The following is a 19847-nucleotide window of genomic DNA, read 5'->3' on the forward strand; positions in this document are numbered from 1 at the left end:
CGTTAACCAATGAACTTGGGGAGGACCAAGGCCCTGTCCGGCCCTATGTTTCCTTTTCTTTTCTTTTCTTTTTGTTCTTCTTTTATTTTTTTTTCTTCGAGTGAATTAGGTCCAGCCTGAGCTAGGGTTGGGATGGCTTAGGGCGTTTGTCAGGCCCCGGCTGAGTTCGGGCTGGCCCTTTAAAGACTAGGGTTGAGCTGGCTTAGGGCTCTTGTCAGGGCAGGCCCCAGTTCGAGCCGGCCCTTTAGAGAACAGGTCCTGGGTAGGGGTAGGGTTTGCCCGGCTCGATTCGGTCCTAGCCAAAATGATGGGAGGAGGCACAAAGTAACATCATTTCCTTATGACTTCCCAGCACAAAATGGCTATTTTTACATTCCCTTGTTTTCCAAAAGGACTTAGCAAGCACTTTGGAATTAATGGACAAATCTCAAGCGGATGCCTTGAGTAAGAAGTGCAGAGAAGTGAAAAATAGAGAGAATAATGATGAAGATGAAAATATAATCCATATATATCAAAAGCACACAAGAAAAAAAAAAATGTTGGATGCTACTCTGTAGAATTATAGCGATGGATAATATCGACCACATGCGATACGCATCAACGGTGGGGAGTAAGGTCCTATATAAGTCCGACTACTCTTGCCCTAACGGTATTAGTAATAACAAGGAATTATTACGAGCTTCCATCATGGTTGGACTTTGTTTTGCCTCACTTGATATTTTGGACGCGTTAACCTCTTACCTCTTAGGCAAATTAGTTTTGGACTTTGCTAGGGGATTTTTAAAGATGGGATTGAACATTTTTCTTTTGTACATCGACATTACAATCATTTTCATGCATTAGATGTCAAATTGGATGGCTTGAGGTAAGTCACGAAGTCTGAATTAATTTTTTTTATGGAACTTTGTGTATACCTTTACAACTACCTTTTTTTTTTGTTTTGTTAATGTAATCTTGACCATTGGATGTGTAACTGGGTAGCAGTAATTATTTCATTGACCAAGCTCAAACTTCAAAAGAAATTTTTTCGAACTTTATGACACTTTCATGCTATCAAACATCACATCGGATGGTTGTAAGTAATTGTGATCATTTTGTATTAAAGGTAAATAATCTCTTTGTAGACAATCCCTTTAAATATAATGCAAGACAATGGAGCATGGATATTTATCTATGGCTTACACACATTTAATCCCATGAAGTAAATGTTACTCCATAAAATCACATTTTGATAAGTAAAATTGGTGTAAAAATAAGGAAAAATATAAAAAGAGACCCTTCATTTTTTATCCAAGGAGGTCACAATCACTCTCGTTCATTGGATTTCAAATTGGACTACAAGTTCACATTTTTTTTTCTCAAACTTCGTAACTAGCCTAAGCCTTCCAATTTGATATCCAACAGTATGAGTGATTGTGATCTCATTGTAAAAAAGATAAATGGTCTCATTGTATACAATCCCAAAAAATAATGAAAAAATATGCAGTTAGAATATTTACATTGGTTTGATACAAGAATATCATACTCACCCTTAAATGTTGAATATAAAGTCGTGCACCAGGAGTTATGTTATTGGTCAGGTGTACAACCCAAAAAGAATTTATTTGTACTTTGTGACATCCCAAGCTGTCAGATTTCATATCTAGCAGGCATGAGTAATTGTAACATAGCATAGGTCAATAGTTTTATTGTACACTATCCAAAAAAATTCATATGAAAAGAAGATTTTGCTCGAACTAGGACATCAAGGTCCAATTGAGCTATGAGCTTGAATTGAGGTTGGGAATTACGCTTTCGAACTGACATGTGTCTATCTCGAGTCGAGGTCAATTCGATCCTGACATTTATATGTGTGTACGGAAAAGGCTTCCGAACACCTATAGGCAAATAGTAACAGTAATTTCGCTTACCCCTTGTCCACTGTCAATTTAAATTGAAATAAATGAAAGGTCGTGAATGCCTCAAAAATCTTCAAACCTAATATATTTTAAACCAACACCCTCCTTCTAACACAAAACTCAGCGAACTTCTCTTTCTTTCGCTCGCCTTCTCCTCTGCTATGCAAAAGGTCGCCTCTCTCTCGTTCGCCATCTCTTTTGCTTTGCAAAGCTCACACCTCTATCGCTCGCTCTCTCCTCTTTGCACTCTCCTCACGATCGCCCTCTCGAATCTCAACAAAGCTTTTGGCAGCAACATACGCCACCCACAACAAGCAAAGTTATTTAGCATCAATCGGTGAGTGACCTCCATTGATGCTGAAGAACTTTGCTCTAGAAGCTTTGTTGAGAAAAGAGAGGGCGACCGTGAGGAGAATGTAAAGAGGACAGAGTGAGCGATAGAGATGCGAGCTTTGCAGTGCAAAAGAGTGGGCGAGCGAGAGAGAAGCGACCTTTTGCAGAGCAGAGGAGAAGGCGAACAAAAGAAAGAGAAGTTTGCTGAGCTTCGCGTAGGAGGGAGAGTACTGATTGAAAATATGTTAGGTTTGAAGTTTTTTGAGGCAATCACGACTTTTCATTTATTTCAATTTACATTGACAGTGCACATATGGTAGGCAAAATCACTATTACTATTCGCCTATAGGCCTCGTTCGGAAGCCTTTTCCATATATATATATATATATATATATATATATCCTCTCAACCCACTAGCTGATGGAATAACATAAGCTCAATGGCCCAGATTGAATCTGGGTCAATTTAATAATCACAAGAGTATTTCGTATTTATATTTTAATCTTTTTTAAAATCTAAATTACTTGAAATTTGGAGCATCCACTCTTAACATCAAGGCTCATCTAATGAAAATATTATTCACAAAAAGTAAATTAATAAAAATACCCTAGTAACTTTAAGGGTATTTTAGTTATTATAAATTATTTTCAATAATTTATTTGGTTCTTCTATTTTCCAAGAGGTTCCGCTCAAATTTCAAATGAATTAGATTTGTAAAACCAAATTTAAAATTTAAATACCAAATGCCGTTGTGACCCATAATCAGCCAAGATTCAATCTGGGCTGTTGAACACTTGGTGTAATTGTCAGATATATATATATATATATATATATATATATATATATATATATATATATATGAAAAATTCTTTCCAATGCCTATAGGTGAAAATGAACAATGTTTTCACCTACTCTCATCACCGTCTAAAATTCATCGCATGGTCATGTTTGTCCAGTAGTGTTTCATTTTTCATTTTTTTACAAATAAAAATGATCTGAAATTTAGAGCATGTGTACATCTTAGTGAGTTGCACCTAATAAAAATATAAAAAAAGTAATCCGTGAAAAACAATTGGCCAAAATACCCTCAAAACATTCTGAAGGTATTTTGGTCATTTTATTTCATGTAAAATATTTTTTTGATATTTTTCATAGATTCATTTAGTTTTTATAAACACGCACACTAAATTTTAGATCATTCCAATTTGTAGAAAACAAATGAAAAATAAAAAACTACCGGATAATTGTGACTGTGTGATGAACTTTGGACGATAATGAGGGTAGACGAAATTACTATTCATTTTCGTCTATAGACATTTTGTAATATCTTCTTATATATATATATATATATATATATATATATATATATATATATATATACTTAGAATCACTTAGAATCTCTATAGATAGACTGGGCAAAGAGGCTACTGAAACCTAGATAGGTTAACCTATCTGAAGTTGAGGAGTTTATGGCTCTTATACGATGTTAGAATGGTAGAATCTCATAATATGTAGAGACCTCTATATATATTGATTGACAAAGAATATACAAGACTTGTATAAATATACCGCCAATAACGTATAAACATAAATAGACACCACATAATCTTATTAAATACCAATTGTTATGGATAAAGGCCACCTAATCTTATCAAGAGATATTCGTACGGCAGCCACGAAATTGGCTAGTGCATGCCTCTTCATAGCATGCTAAGCCACACACATGTTACCATACTTCTGGCCTCAGTGCCTTCAAAAATTCCCGCCCCAGTGCCATCTTCTCATCTCTAGCCCTAGTGCTATCTTCTCATCTTCCGGCTCCAGTGCCATCTGCTCATCTTTCGGCCCCAGTGCCACCTTCTTATCCCGGGCCTTAGAACTGCCTGCAAAAAAAAAAAAAAAAAAATTCCGACATTCGTGCCAAACTTATCCCGGGCCTTTGTGTCGTCTTCTTATTCTTGGTTCAAAATAACTTCCCATTTAGTAGTCGTCATATTTGATCAAGTTAGCTCTAGATATGAGCATAACCAAATACTCAAGGAGATAGTGTGACGCAAATAAACATTCAAAAAATAATTTTATTTTATTTATTAATTTTAAAATGGGTTATCTCTTTAAGAATTGGGTGGGGGTGGCATGAGTGTTTTTTGTTAGGGGGTTGGATATTAGGATAAGAAATCTCTTAGTCGGTTTTAAAGAGATAAGTAGGTATTGTTGGATTATTCAGGATATACACTTAAGGAAACTTGAGCTTATCTAAAGATGTCCTATATTTATGATCTTATAATCTAGGAAGAGATTTTTATGGTGAATCCTTGTGGGTTGATAAAGGATATACACTTAGGCAGGGTTCTGAGAGGGGTGAGCTGGAAACGGTCTTTAACTTTAGCTTTATGCACAAAGTGGCTGCTCTTACGACTCAAACCCCCTCTTACACTGGCTACCTAAGCCTTTTACCATCACACAAAATGACGGCCCTTTTATAAAGTGACAATAAAAAAATACAAAATGCAAAACATAATAATAATAGGTGCAGTTTGCAAACGGACGCCTCCGTAGGTATAATGGTAAGGTACCCTTCAAAATTTAATCATGGTAATATTTTTTATGTAAAATTTTTTTACGATTATCTCAAAATCTATTTTTATATCTAATTATAAAATTTTAAATTTTAAAAATGGTTAAAATCAAGTAGATCTATAAACATATGAAAATCTTGAAAATGGACGGTGTAGATAATATGTTGTAAAATGTACTATTTTTGAGGCTTAAAATCTTTTTATTTTTCATGGTCATACGTCTTGATGTCGAGAATATCAATTGAAGGGTTTCTCAACATTAAAACTACCTTTTCCGATGGTTTTTTGAGGTGCATCCGTAGTTCTACATTACATCCTTATATAAACTTTTTCTTTATAAAAAAGAGCTGCGCATCAAAACAGATAGTAATATAATTTTTCGTAAAAAAAAATTATAACAAAGAGCCACGCATTAAAATATTATAAAAACGGATATTTATGCAATTTTTCCTAAAAAAAATATTATAAAAAAGAGCCACGCATTAAAATATTATAAAAAAAGAAGATGGTTATTTAAATATTTTTTAAAAAAATTATTATAGAAAAGAGCCGTGCATTAAAATATGGGAAAAGTTCATATAGAGCCGAGGCTCTAACAATCAAATTAGAGCCTATCACAAAAAAATCACTAGAAGAGGTTGTTTTGATGTCCAAATATCCTCAAATTGATCATCTTGACTCAAAATGCACGGACATAAGAAAAAAATGGATTTCAAGTTTTGGAAATAGTATATTTTGTAATGCATTTTTGGACTCCCAGTTTTTAGTTTTTAAAATTTTGAAGTTTTAATAGTTCTGTCTGTCTACATTATTTTTTAAGCTTTATACTTTATAAATAAAGATGAAAATATATTTAAAGGCTATCAAAAATATTAAATATTTCTAATATTGAAATCAAATTTCTCAACACTATTTGAAGGTGTAGGCACTAATCCTCAAATTGATCATCTTGACATAAAGAAGCATGGACATAAGAAAAAATGGATTTCAAGTTTTGAAAATAGTATATTTTGTAATGCATTTTTTAACCATCAATTTTTTAAATTTTCAAGTTTTAATATATTTGTCGATCTACATTATTTTTTAAGCTTTAAACTTTATAAATAAGATGAAAATATATTTTAAGGCTATCAGAAATATTAAATATTTATAATATTGGAATCAAATTTCTCGGCACTATTTGAAAGTAGGCTCTAATTTGATTGTTTAGAGCCTAGGCTCTATACAAACAGCACCTTTAAAATATTATAAAGAGGGAAAAAAATATAAACAAACCGCACCCTTAAAATATTATAGAAAAGGCAAAAAAATGTTAAAAAATATTTTAAAAGAAGCGCTAGAAGGAGGACTTAAAACCTCCGACCTTGTGGTTAACAGCCACACGCTGTAGCCAAGTGAGCTATTCCAGCAACTGTTTGTTATATTGAACCCAATAATTTAATATTAGTTTAGGTAGTTGAGCTCTCTCTCTAGAATCACCACCAATGGTTTACTAATTTCCTTTGTTTTTCTCTCTTAAATTATTTCTAACGAGCCATGTCTCTCCCTTTATAAATGATTGCTAATGAGCCATCTCTCTCTCTACATTTACAACCAATGGTTCAATATTATGCTTTCTCTCTCTTAATGATCCATGTCTCTTTCTATGTTTCACACCCTTCCCTTGAATCTCATCCTTTTGAAATCGATGTATGAGTTATTATTTCAGCATATAACTATTAAGGGAAAGTAATATAAATATTAAAGTTATTAATAGCGTAACGGAAAGTATGTAACGACATCATTTATCTTTTGCATAAGATGATCATAGTTAATTTTGACCATTGGATGTTAAATATATTAATTGACCAAGCTTAAAGTTTAAAAGAAATTTTTTTGAACTTTACTATAGATCTAAGAGCCGGATGTACCTAAAATTATAATCTTTTTAAATGATAACAAAATAAAGATTGAGATAGCAACGGGCAACCGTTTAGGTAACCTCATTGGATTTTATTCTCCATCAAAATAAATTATAATGCTATGTCAAATTTTTCCAAAAACTTGAGCGAAAAAAATTTGAGTTTGACTCAAATTTTTTTAGCTCAATTTTTTTTTTTCGCTTCCCTGGTCGCGCCTTTCCCCTTCCCTAGCTCAAAAGGTTTTCAGATATAGATGTTTTACAACGTCAAAACATTAATAGAGGAAAGTTTGTAAATGGCTCTCACCTCTTTTGCCTATCCATCAAAGTACTCTCTCTCGAATAATAATATTAAATCTTTTAATCCTTTCTCTTGTTTCATAGCTGCTAAATCCGAGAGAAATAATTCCAGAAAACCCAAATTAGGGTTTGTGAACTCAAAAGGGAATAAACTCCATAGAACGTATTTCCTCAATTCAATGGTTTCACCTACTAATTTTCGCAACCAATTTCTTTCTGTTTCATAGGCACATACCAAGTTTTCTCACTCTAGTTTGTAATTTCTCTCTCTAGGAGTTTTTTAGTTTTTGTTTGACGTGTTTCTGTTTTTTCAAGGTTCAATGGTTTTCTCTTCCTTTTAACTCGTGCTATGATAGAATTTATTGCAACACATCGAAACAAATAAATTTGGCAAATAAGATTTTTTTCTCATATTTTAATAGAGATCCAAATAGTTTACCATTATAATAAAATAAAACGATAAGGCTTTTCAATTGATGAGGGAAAAAAATGCATTTTTTTTAACTTGAATATTTTTTCTTTGACATCCAACTGGGCCTAAGCTATCAAATTTCATGTCGGATAGTTGTAAGTAATTGTAACCTGGTCTCATTGTATACAAGCCCATAACATAAAAAGATACTATGTAAGTTTTTTTATACGCGAAAAAAAGATAAAAAAATAAAAATAAATAAATAAATAAATAAATAAATATATATATATATATATATATATATATATATATATATATATATATATGAAAATACTTCGCAATGCCTATAGGCGAAAATGAACAGTGATTTCGCCTACCCCCATCACCGCCCAAAGTTCATCGTATGGTCACGATTGTCTGGTTGTGTTTCATTTTTCATTTTTTTTCTACAAATCAAAATTACTTGAAATTTGGAGCGTGTATTCATCAAAAAGTGGAGAATCTTAGAAAAATATAAAAACAATATTTTACATGAAAAAAATTGACCAAAATAATCAATGTTTTTTTCACGGATAATTTTTTTTATATTTTTATTAGATGCACCTCAGTAAGATGTACATACCCTCCAAATTTCAGGCCATTACGATTTATAAAAAAAATGAAAAATACTACTACCGGACAATCGTGACCGCGTGATGAAACTTGGACGGTGATGAGGGTAGGCGAAATCACTATTCATTTTCGCCTATAGGCATTAGGAAAACTATATATATATATATATATATATATAAAGATATTACAAAATGCTTATAGGTGAAAATGAACAGTACTTCCGCTTAAGCTCATCATCGTCCAACGTTCATCGTGCGGTCACGATTGTCTATAGGAATATATTACAAAATTCTTATAGGTGAAAATGAACAGTAATTCCGCTTACCCTCATCATCGTCCAACGTTCATCGCACGGTCACGATTGTCAGGTAGTGTTTTGTTTTTTATTTTTTTTTACAAATCAGAATGATCTGAAATTTAAAATGCGAGTTCATAAAACATAAATGAATCTATAAACAATATCAAAAAAATATTTTACACTAAATAAAATGACCAAAATACCCACAAACGTTTTGAGGGTATTTTGATCAATTATTTTTTACGAATTATTTTTTTATATTTTTATTAGGTGCGACTCAGTAAGATGTACACATGCTCCAAATTTCAGACTATTCCTATTTGTAAAAAAAATAATAAAAGAAGAAAACACTACCTGACAAACAGGACCGTGCGATGAACTTTGGTCGGTGATGAGAGTAGACGAAATCATTGTTCATTTTCACCTATAGGCATTGAGAAGAATGTTATATATATATATATATATATATATATATATATATATATATATATATATATATATATAACAATTACACCAAGCGTTCAACAACCCAGATTGAATCTGGGCTGATCTAAAGGTCACAACTGCATTTTGTATTTAAATTTTAAATTTGGTTTTACAAATCCAATTCATTTGAAATTTTGAGCTCAACCTCTTGGAAAATTGAAGAACCAAATCAAATTATTGAAATAATTTATAAAAGCTAAAATAACTAAAATACCCTTAAAGTTACTAGGGTATTTTTAATAATTTACTTTTTGCGAATAATTTTTTTAAATATTTTCATTAGATGATCATTGATGTGAAGAGTGGATGCTCCAAATTTCAAGTAATTTAGATTTAAAAAAAGATAAAAATTTAAATACTTAATACTCTTGTGATCATCAAATTGACCCAGATTCAATCTGAGCCATTGAGCTTATACTATTCCATCAGCTAGTGGGCTGAGAGGATATATATATATATATATATATATATATATAAGGCTTCCGAACGATGCTTATAGGTGAATAGTAACAGTGATTTCACCTACCATCTGTGCACTGTCAATTTAAATTGAAATAAATGAAAGGTCGTGATTGCTTCACAAAGCTTCAAACCTAACATATTTTCAGTCAGTACTCTCCCTCTCGCGTGAAGCTCATCAAACTTCTCTTTCTTTTGCTCGCTTTCTTCTCTGCTCTGCAAAAGGTCGCCTCGCTCTCTCGCTCGCCCTCTCTTTTGCACTGCAAAGCTCATATCTCTATTGCTCGTTCTCTCCTCTTTGTGCTCTCCTCACAGTCGCCCTCTCGTATCTCAACAAAGCTTTTGGCCACCCATACCAGGCAATGTTCTTCTGCATCAATAGAGGTCATTCACTCGATTGATGTTGAAGAACTTTGCTTGTTGTGGATGACGTACGTTGCTGCCGGAAGCTTTATTGAGATAAGAGAGGGCGACTATGAGGAGAGCGCAAAGGGGACAGCGAGCGATAGAGGTGTGAGCTTTGCAGAGCAAAAGAGAGGGCGAGCGAGAAAGAGGCAACCTTTTGCATAGCAGAGGAGAGGGTGAGCGAAAGAAAGAGAAGTTCGCTGAGATTTTATACTCTCTCTCTAATTTTAGGTCCCATCAAATATAATTACAGCACTTTAAGCGCCGTAAAACATATTAAGTTCATCAAAGGACTTTAATACAAATACTATTTTGCTAAAAAAAATACTAAAAATGAGAAAAAAAAGTATGTATGAAATTTTAAAAGCGTACAATTTGATTCTAATTTGTCGAAAATTAAAATATATTTCTAATAATTTCCCAACTTTTTATTACCTTTGCATTATGCCGTAAAAAATTAACTAAATTAACTAAAAGTCACATCATCTTCACTTATTAAGCTCTTCAGGTGGATAAAGGCCACGCTGCTTATTGGTGTTATTCAACATTTCCCCTCAATTTATTGACAATATTTAAAAAATTAACCACCACAACAAACCTGTATGACATGTTTTCATCGGCAGTCATTTATTTCCCATGTTTACAAACCAATCAACCAAAAGAAATACAAGGAGAAAATAAAAAAAGGCAAAAAAAAAAAAAAAAAAATTTTATTTACCAAAATTTCAATTTGAACAAGGATTTCCCATATTGTATGAACCATAATCGGTTTCATGTCTTTCTCAAATGCTCGTTTCATTTATATAACTAAAAGTAAAAGCTAAATGGTAGTCAAATTTCCCAATTTCCTTTCATTACTTCCTCGTTCTCGCGTATGAATTTAAAGGGTGGCCACATGGTGCTATATATAACCATGCACCACCCAACCACAATTGCGCGTGCACGCGCCCACATACATACACAGATACGAAGTTGGGGTCAAAACAAAATTAAGTATTTCCTATGTTATAGTAGTTCATAACAAGGCTACTAATGCTTTTAGTATATCATAAGATCTTCCCACCAAGATTAAGTAATTCCCATAAGATCTTAAAAGCTAATCAAAAGGTTTGTAATATTAACAGAATATGCCACTCAGACTTTCCTCATCAGAAGAAATAATCTCTGATCCAGCTCAAAATTAGCCGCATTAGAAGGATCACACCTCAATAACATTAGAAGCCCACCAAATGATGCATTGATCTCTCTGCACAAAAGCTAAACATAATGAGCCTTCAGTCGAAAGGAGATCTAATTGCTATATATCGACTATACCATCGCAAAAATAAATATCAAAACCATTGCTTCATAGTATAAAAGTGGCAGAGATCATTTGGAAGCAAGCTCAAATCATCAAGGTTTTGTTGACCAGCTCAACATGCTCATCTGACCGTTTAATGCACTCCCTATGGAGAAAATGAAATGACTTTATGATAAAGCACGGTGTATATATTTTTAAAAAAAATTTATTTCTACACCGGCACGATCATTTACAATGTCCAATTGCAATTAAACCACTCTTAAGCAAAACAAAAAAAAATCGGTTCTCAATTGCTACCTCTTCAAATACAATTCTTTTATTCAACAAACAAAACTAGACTTTTATTGCTTTATAGGAAAAGAAGATAAAAAGTAGATAAATATTTAAAAAGGTAAAATTGCCAGAGATTACCTCAACCGGGCTTAGTATACCCCACGCGGAGTCTCCTTCTTCTAATGGTGCTTGGGATATGTGATCGGTATGTTGATTTCCCTACTATGGCAAAAATTCACTTAATGATTTAATCTTGATCAAACCTCTTAGCTTGATTTTAGAGGGATGAGAGATGTATATCAAGAGAGAGGGAGAGATCTACTAGCAAAGAGTTCACCCTTTTGCCACCCATAAAAAAGTACCACCTAGGCTTAGGCGTACTACCCAAAGAGAATTTCCCAAAGAGAAAAAGACACCCAATACAACATAGAAAGATAGAGATAAAATTAGGGTGTGCCTTAAAATTGGGGCGTGCCTCTCTTTCGTAATCTTTCTAGAGAGAGCTAAATTTTGGAGTAGGGAGAGAGAAAATACATACGTAACTTGTTAAAGGGGGAGACTTTCTTTTATAGATTTTCTATGCCATAGATTTTGCCTCAATCCATAGGGTCAAATCTCAACCGTCGATTTAGGGAGACTTGTGGGGTGAGAGATTTGAGCCTTCCATCTCTTTGATCCACCATCAAGATTCAAAGATAAGAGCTAGAGCCTTATCCTCCATTTCCTAAATCTATTCCCATCAAATAAAGAAAGCTTCTATTTTAATATATCAAATATTTAATTATTGAATCAAGATTGTCATTAAATAAAAAAACTTATATTTTAATATATCCAATAATTAATAATTAGATCAATCAATATTGATTAAAAAATTTAGTAAATATATAAAATATTCAACTTTATTATGGATATATCCAAAAGATAAACCAATAAGAGATAAACATTCTTTCCAAGAAGAATACGTGAATGGGTAAGGCGTGCCACTCGTGTGGGCCCACCTAATCCACATGTATTTACAATTTATGCCCCATATTTTATGGAGGTCCCATATATTTTTAGAAAATATTTTATTTCATATTTAAATTTTTTTTTAAATCTTATATTTTATTTAAAATATTGAAAATTTAATTTCTCTTAATTTATAAATCCAAATGACAAAAATAAAATACCTTAAGATTCACAAAAATTCAAATAAACATTCTAAAAATCAGATAGCATACAATTAATTAAAATTAATTATTTTTTATGGGAATCAGATTCGTTAGATCTAGAAAATTATCAATACATAGGAGCACTCCATCTTCAACTGCGAATCATTATCCGCTTAGCTTTTTCAAATTGACCCAACAATTCCCATGACCCACAGTCCACTGCAGGGGTTCATGATTGGACCACCAAAGTCAACCAATAGACTAGGAGACACAATCCCAGTTTATGGATTTCAGGTTCTCCCCTAAAGGCAAAAATCATGATCCTCCAGACCATGATGCAATCATGACTCTATGGTGCATGGGGTAATCTCTTGCACATGTACACGCTTCATCCGCATTGGCGAATCTCAAAACGACTATCTATGTACATGTCGCGTGATGATATAACTATGAGGTTTTAACCCTGTCTCTAAAGGCTATTCATCACACGCAAGGGCCACACAGTCCTTTGGCTCTTATCTGAGCATACTCCGACCTCATCAAGGGATAACCTACTAAACCCTTCTTGGTAGATCCCTATGCCCAAGTATCTTGGGTTTTTCCAAACTTCGGCTGGCCTAGCTCGTCGAGCCGAATCCGAGTATCAGCAAATAACATTTGCCTAGTATGGTCCACAAAAGGATCACACTCCCACTGAGTTTATGTTTCATTTATTAAATATATTTTACAGTATCTCATAAAGCCTTTAAAGGCCACATAAGCCCAACAATAAAAACTATCTTCAACTACGATTTAGTGACCATATTGAATTCACTGAGCAGCCCACAAACAGACACACACATGCGCATGCACACACGCGTATGCGCATGCACACACACGCATAGAGCAAGAGAGAGAGAACGCAGAGAGCAAGAGAGAGAGAGAGCGCGAGAGAGTTAAAGCCGAAAACATACATAATAGTTAGAAAAGAACTAGTAGTTCATAATGTTCAGTACTTGCCAGCAAATACCCAACAAATTAAGATGTTTTACGCTGCTCAGGAACATAAAGTACAGTATCGAGTTTATTTCAACGTAATGACATTTCTTAGTGAAGAACTAGTAACTACAACCATCAACCCATCTACTAAAATGAAAAGTACTTAATAGTACGAGAAACAAAATAAAGGAATGTCCAAAATATTAAGTTGGTCAATTCCCAAGTACACTAAGGAGATGACCAAGATATCCAAAGGAGAAAAAAATACATAAATAAATACATATGACTTGGAAGCAGTGTTCGCAAAATCGAACGGGAAAGGTTAACATGGGCCCGGAAGCGATTTAACCGGCCTAATTGGTAAATCGGCCGATTCAACCACTCTAACCGGGCCAGTATGGAAAGATTAAAAAAATGTTAAAAAATAAAAAAGACAAAAAAATCTACTAAAACATGAAAAACATATAAATAATGTGATTAAAACAAAACACACTCAAATGAAGTTGAAAATTAATGAAAAAATAGATTGTAATGAGTCGATTTGTGCCTAGGGGTATTTTTAAAATATTATGAAAAGATAGGAAACTATAAAAGTGAGTATCAATGACCAAAATAGTGATAAAAAAATCGACTTGACCAACTTTTTTTTTAAAGAAAATGATCTTCCTTTTTTTAAAAAATGATATTTTTATCTTTTTTTTTAAAAGAAAAAGATCTTTTTTTTTAAAAAAAAGAACTTTTTTTTCTTAAAAGAAAATGAAGAAAAAATTATGTTATATATAATATAAACGTTTATTTTTATCAACTAAGTAGTAAATGGTGATCAAGTAATAAATGGCATATGGTTTTTTAACCAATTCATGGTTTTTTAAAAGAAAAAGCACATATGGTTTTTGAACCAATTAACCAATTCATGGTTTTTAAAAAGAAAAAGCACATATAGTTTTTGAATCCAATGGTCAAAGTTAACCAATATGCCATTCCAACGTATTTGATATAAATATGAAGTATTAATATATTAAAGTTTAAAATACTGGGTGACCACCAAAACCGACTAAAACCGAAACCGGTAGCTGGCTGGTTCCAATCTAACCGGCCATTTAGCTGTTAGATTAGCTAGTTTTGCGAACACTACTTGGAAGTACCCTTTTGCCGCATTATTTTATAAAATAGATAAGAGGTGTTTTAAAAAGGGAAAATATCCAAAATGTGAGTTGTGTTATGTTATGAAGAACTATCAACAATACCCTCATAAATTGAAATAACATTGTCTCCCCCCATTATTGACTTCCGCTAAATGACTGAAATCAACAAAAGCAGACTTTAGAGGCCTTTGCATTTTTGCAGATGAATTGATGCTGTGAATGTTTAGAAGGAAAAATATCACATCTCTTATGCAGTGTGTGTATTTATATCACATATGCGTGGTTTTTGTTTTTTTTGTTTTACTTTTATCACATTTATGCATGTTGAGATCACTATTATCACAAAACAACACAGAGAGACTCCAAAAACATACTTACCTTGAGATTGACGGCGACAATTTTTACTCATGGATATAAGCTAAGGCCCCTTGAATTTTTGTGGCCTTGATAGCCTACATATCAAATATCCTTCAGAATGATTCATAGGTAATTCCATTCTAATATAATGAGTTTCTCATTTTTGTCTGTTGGCCAAGTATAGGTGTGGGCGTGCCGACGAGCACACCATGGCCAGGTGGTTCGTTAATATCAAGTGAGGGGACCATAAATTGAGTTCCACATTATAGTAAACATACTGGGTAGCATCATCCAAAACTCAACTTGGAATCTCAGCAAAGCTCGAACGGATTTCTGAGTTCAAAAATATTGTGCACTAGTTTCTAAAGATCAAATTGCACAATTCATTCATCAGTGATGATTATTATAGTAAAATACTATAATGCTTCTGAGCTGTCCAAAAGATCAATATGAACAATTAATAGTACTGATGCCTCAGAAATTCAATAGCATAGAGAAAAGCTCTGACATCAAGGAAAATCTTAACAATGTTTTATTTTGATTCTTCACCAAGGCATTTAAATACATTCACTTCGTATAACTTCACAGCACAAAATAAGGAGAAAAACAAGTGAAAGGGAATTCGAACACAAAATGCTCACTCAGTAAAGACTAAATCGTTAAAACAAATATACAAACCAGTGTTTCAAAAGCACTAGGCGGGCCAGTGGAAATATTTTTTTTGAGTTTTCTCTCTCTAGGTTTTAGGTTTCAAATGAACCTAAAATTCACAATTTTGACTCTTAAGTATTAAAAAATGACCAAAAAATACTTTCAAGGAGCTGCAGTTCCGCCACCCCTAGGTGGGGGACAAGCCCTGGGCTCCCTAGGCGGGGTGAGGCGGGGCCCAAGGAAATCCGCCTAGGCAGCCGTGCCAAGCACTGGGCGGTCCGCTTTTTGAAGCAATGATACAAACCATATATCAACCACCCCATTCTTACCTTCACATATCCTACTTATTGTACATAGTAAATATAACAACACGGAGTTGAATCACGTAAAATCAACTCAAAATTAACATGAATTGCCAACAAAACAGCACGCAGGCTAAAGATTATCCAAAGAACAGAAAATTCCAGACTCCTAGACCACTCAACATATTTCGAACTTTAAATGTAACAATCTAGTGTAAAAATCTTAGCTTTAATATAAAAAAATTAAGAAGACTTACACTTTGACGTTGGTTCCAGAATCTTCGGAGATCTTATACAGCTTTCCATGCATAACATACTCAAATTTGTCTGCAAGTGATTTACGCCCTCCCTGGATAGCATAAACATCACACACTATTTTACGATCTAGCCCTAGGACAATATCACAAGTAAATCTACTGGTCTGTGAAATCATAATTTGAGAAATATAGCATTTTTTAAATTTAAGATAGATAAACATAATTTAGAGAACCAAGTAACTTTATGGCTAAGATAATAATTTGTCAAGGTGCAGCTAGAAAGTGTTCATCTAGCACATATGTAGAAGAAAAAAGGTTCCTTGTGCATTAACACCAAGGACACCACATAAAAAGGATCTATGGAATGCACTACCATTGTCTCAAAATGTTTGTCTATAATCCAATCCAACAGTACTGTATACCTTTGAATGCATCAGATACAAATTAGACAATATTCAACGAATTATTGAATCATCTTAAAAAAATAAACATAAAGGAAGACAAATAGTGTGAAGATGAAATGCCTACATGGTTGAGATCTTATGAAAAGCATGGTACCTCTGGCGACGAGATGTAGACAGCAATGAAATAGTGTCCCAAGAGATAAAAAATATGCAACCTACTCATAGTTTAAAAAAGCGCTAGGCGGGTCCAGGCCGCCCAGTGTTTAGGCGTGTGCTCAAGTGGGTGCCTAGAACCTGGGCAGCCTAGTCGAATCCAAAAAGGATGCCCAGTCAAAGATGCTTCTAAGGACTCAAAATCTTCTAAAAAAAACCCAATAGATTTATAAAACATCAAAAATTAAATCTAATATCAATGGGAGATATTTGATCAATTTTTGTCAACTTTGAACAAAAAAAAAATGTCGCTTTTGGGCAGGGCGAGGCGGCTGCTTAGGCAGGTTCCATACCGCCTAGGCGGGGCGCCGGCCCTGGGTTGGGAGCTGGGCTGCCGCCTAGGTGGTACAGACCACCCAGATTGGCCACCTAGGCCTGGGCAATGCCTCCAGGCCTTCTGAACTGCCTAGGCGACTGCCTAGGGGGTCCACTTTTTGAATCACTGAACCTACTATAGAACCAACTACAATGTGGCCCAAAGGGATTGGCATTACAAGAGCATCATGCACTGACGAACAATGACTTGAAGTGCACAACTTGGATTTTTTATTTTTTTGCCTAATTTTATTTTGTTGTTCTTGCTTTAGCCTTGCTAGCATTTAACATAGAGTCCTCTCTTCACGGTGCTTTCTCATTGATCAATATATTCTTTTGAAGAAAATGTTAACAATCTATTGTATCAAAAAGCGCTAGGTGGGTCCTAGGCAGCTTGGGGGTTAGGCCGCCTAATGCCTAGGTGGGGGCCCAGAACCTGGGCGGCTGCCTAGTTGAACATAGAAAAAAAAAGTAAAAAGTAAAACCATACCAAATTACCAATATACTATATTCTAAGTTGAAAAAAAAGAAAAAAAAGATACACGTTAAGAAGAGAATTTTGATAATCCATATTGTTAAAACAATAGACTGTAAAACCATACAAGTATAGGTACGATATAAAAGTCAACACTCAACACAACAGAAATATACAAAAACTCTGAAAACATATAATATAACAAAAGTTAACACTCATCACTTAACACAACAGTCAACATAATCAACACTCAACACACAGCAGTCAGCACCAAGAGGCAAGAGTCTTCAATCGTCATCGTCATTATCATCATCAGAACGAATATCAGTAGGGCAAGCCTCATCGTATGCATCAAAGTTGAGGCCATGATCATCAGAGTCATCTCCCTCTTCAATATATCGCTCGTCCTCCTCTGTTTCTTCTGAATCTACCTCTTCCTCCTCCTTTTCTTCTACCTTCCTCTTACTAGTCTATACAGATGAGGCCCTAGGAGTCTTAGCTGCTCTACCCTTTTATCTGTGCTTCTTTGAACTTAAATATTATATAATTTCCTCCTTGGTAGCCTCAGGAATATTTTTACACGGGGCAACATCCCCTTTAATACCGGCACGGTGTTTTTTAAACCGATAAATGCCCCCATTAGTATCCTTCCACAATAATTACATTTAATACAATTTTTATCACTTGGATTAGGGTTATAACCATACTTCCAACTCGGATCACCACTCCGTCTAGAACCTGACAAAGATACTTCCATAGAACAAGGCTTATTTTCATCTTTTTCTGGTTCTTCAAATTTCAGAAGATGTCTAATCTCATCCCGAGCTGCTTCAAAAACCTTTGTACAAGAAGCAACATTACCTCTAACACCAGCAAGGTGTTTTTTAAATCAGCTAATACCCCCATTGGTATCTTTTTTACAAAAATTACACCTTATACAATTTTTATTATTTGGTTTTGGGTTGTACCCATACTGCCAACCCGGATCACTTTTTTTAGGAGTAGGAGAAATAGATCTATGACAATGATTTTGTTCTTGTTTTTGTTTTACATAACTTATAATTGCTCATCTCTGATAGCTTCAGGAACAATTTTACAAGGAGCAACATCTCCTTTAATACCAGCAAGATGTTTCTTAAACCGGTTTATTCCTCATTTTGTATCGTTTTCACAAAAATTACATCTAATGTAATTTTCATCATTTGAATTCAGGTTGTATCCATACTTTCAACCCAGATCTCTACTCCAACTAGCTCCTAAAGAAGACATCTCAAAATGAAACAAGCAATCTAAAAAATGCACTTACTTTGGTTGCTCGAACTCCAATTTTTACGAAACACTTCGATGATTCAATCCAATGAAATATAGTTTTTTGGAGGTTTCTTTATCTGTAAAAGGGTTTCTTGTGGTTTATATTTCAAATGAACCTAAAACCCATCGTTCTAAAGTTTTATATCTTGAAAAACACGAGAAAAAAAAAAAAAAAAAAAAATCTCTTTCCCCGCTAGGCGGGCCGCAGGCCCTAGGCTGCCAGGGCGCTGTGCTCCTCCTAGAGACGAAAAAGATTTTTTTTTGTTTTTTGTTTTTATCAAGATATAAAACTTTAGAAAGATGGGTTTTAGGTCAATTTGAAACCTAAACCCACAAGAAACCCTTTTAGAGAGAAAGAAACCTCCAAAAAACTATATTTCATTGGATCGAATCATCGAAGTATTTCACAAAATTTGGAGTTCGAGCAACCAAAGTAAGTGCATTTTTTTTATTTGCTTATTTCATTTTGAGATGTCTTCTTTAAGTGCTAGTCGGAGTGGAGATCCGGGTTGGAAATATGGATACAACCCGAATCCAAATGGCAAAAATTGTGTTAGATGCAATTTTTGTAAAAAAGATACAAAAAGAAGCATACATAAAAAATACTCTTGAGAAAATCAAAGAAAAATGTGTGCAATTTTTGTATTTAAAAAAGGAAAATAATCATACGACTGTGGGCAAGTGTTTATCCTTGAGAAAATCAAGGACAACTTTAACTGTTTGTTTGAGTAAAAATATACCACCCTTGACTGGAGATATTAAATGAGTAGACATCTTTCCCCCAATAAGAAATAAAAAAGTTTGACAACTAAGCGACTCTTCGAAAAGGTGTTTTGAGAAGTACCAAGCGACTCTTCAAAAAGGTTTTTTGAGAAGTACCAAGAGGCTCTTCAAAAGGGTATTTCTGAGCATTGTCACAAAAAGTACACATAAGAAGTACCTAGCAGCCTACTGATTTGGAACTCTTAGTCTAGGACATAATGTTCAGAGCTCAACTCCAAAATTTACGAATCAAATGAGGAGACGTACTTTA

The sequence above is a fragment of the Amborella trichopoda genome, chromosome 13 (genome assembly GCF_054954075.1).
Source record: "Amborella trichopoda isolate Santa Cruz 75 chromosome 13, AtrichopodaSantaCruz75HAP2 v2.0, whole genome shotgun sequence".
In the NCBI taxonomy this organism is placed as follows: Eukaryota; Viridiplantae; Streptophyta; class Magnoliopsida; order Amborellales; family Amborellaceae; genus Amborella; species Amborella trichopoda.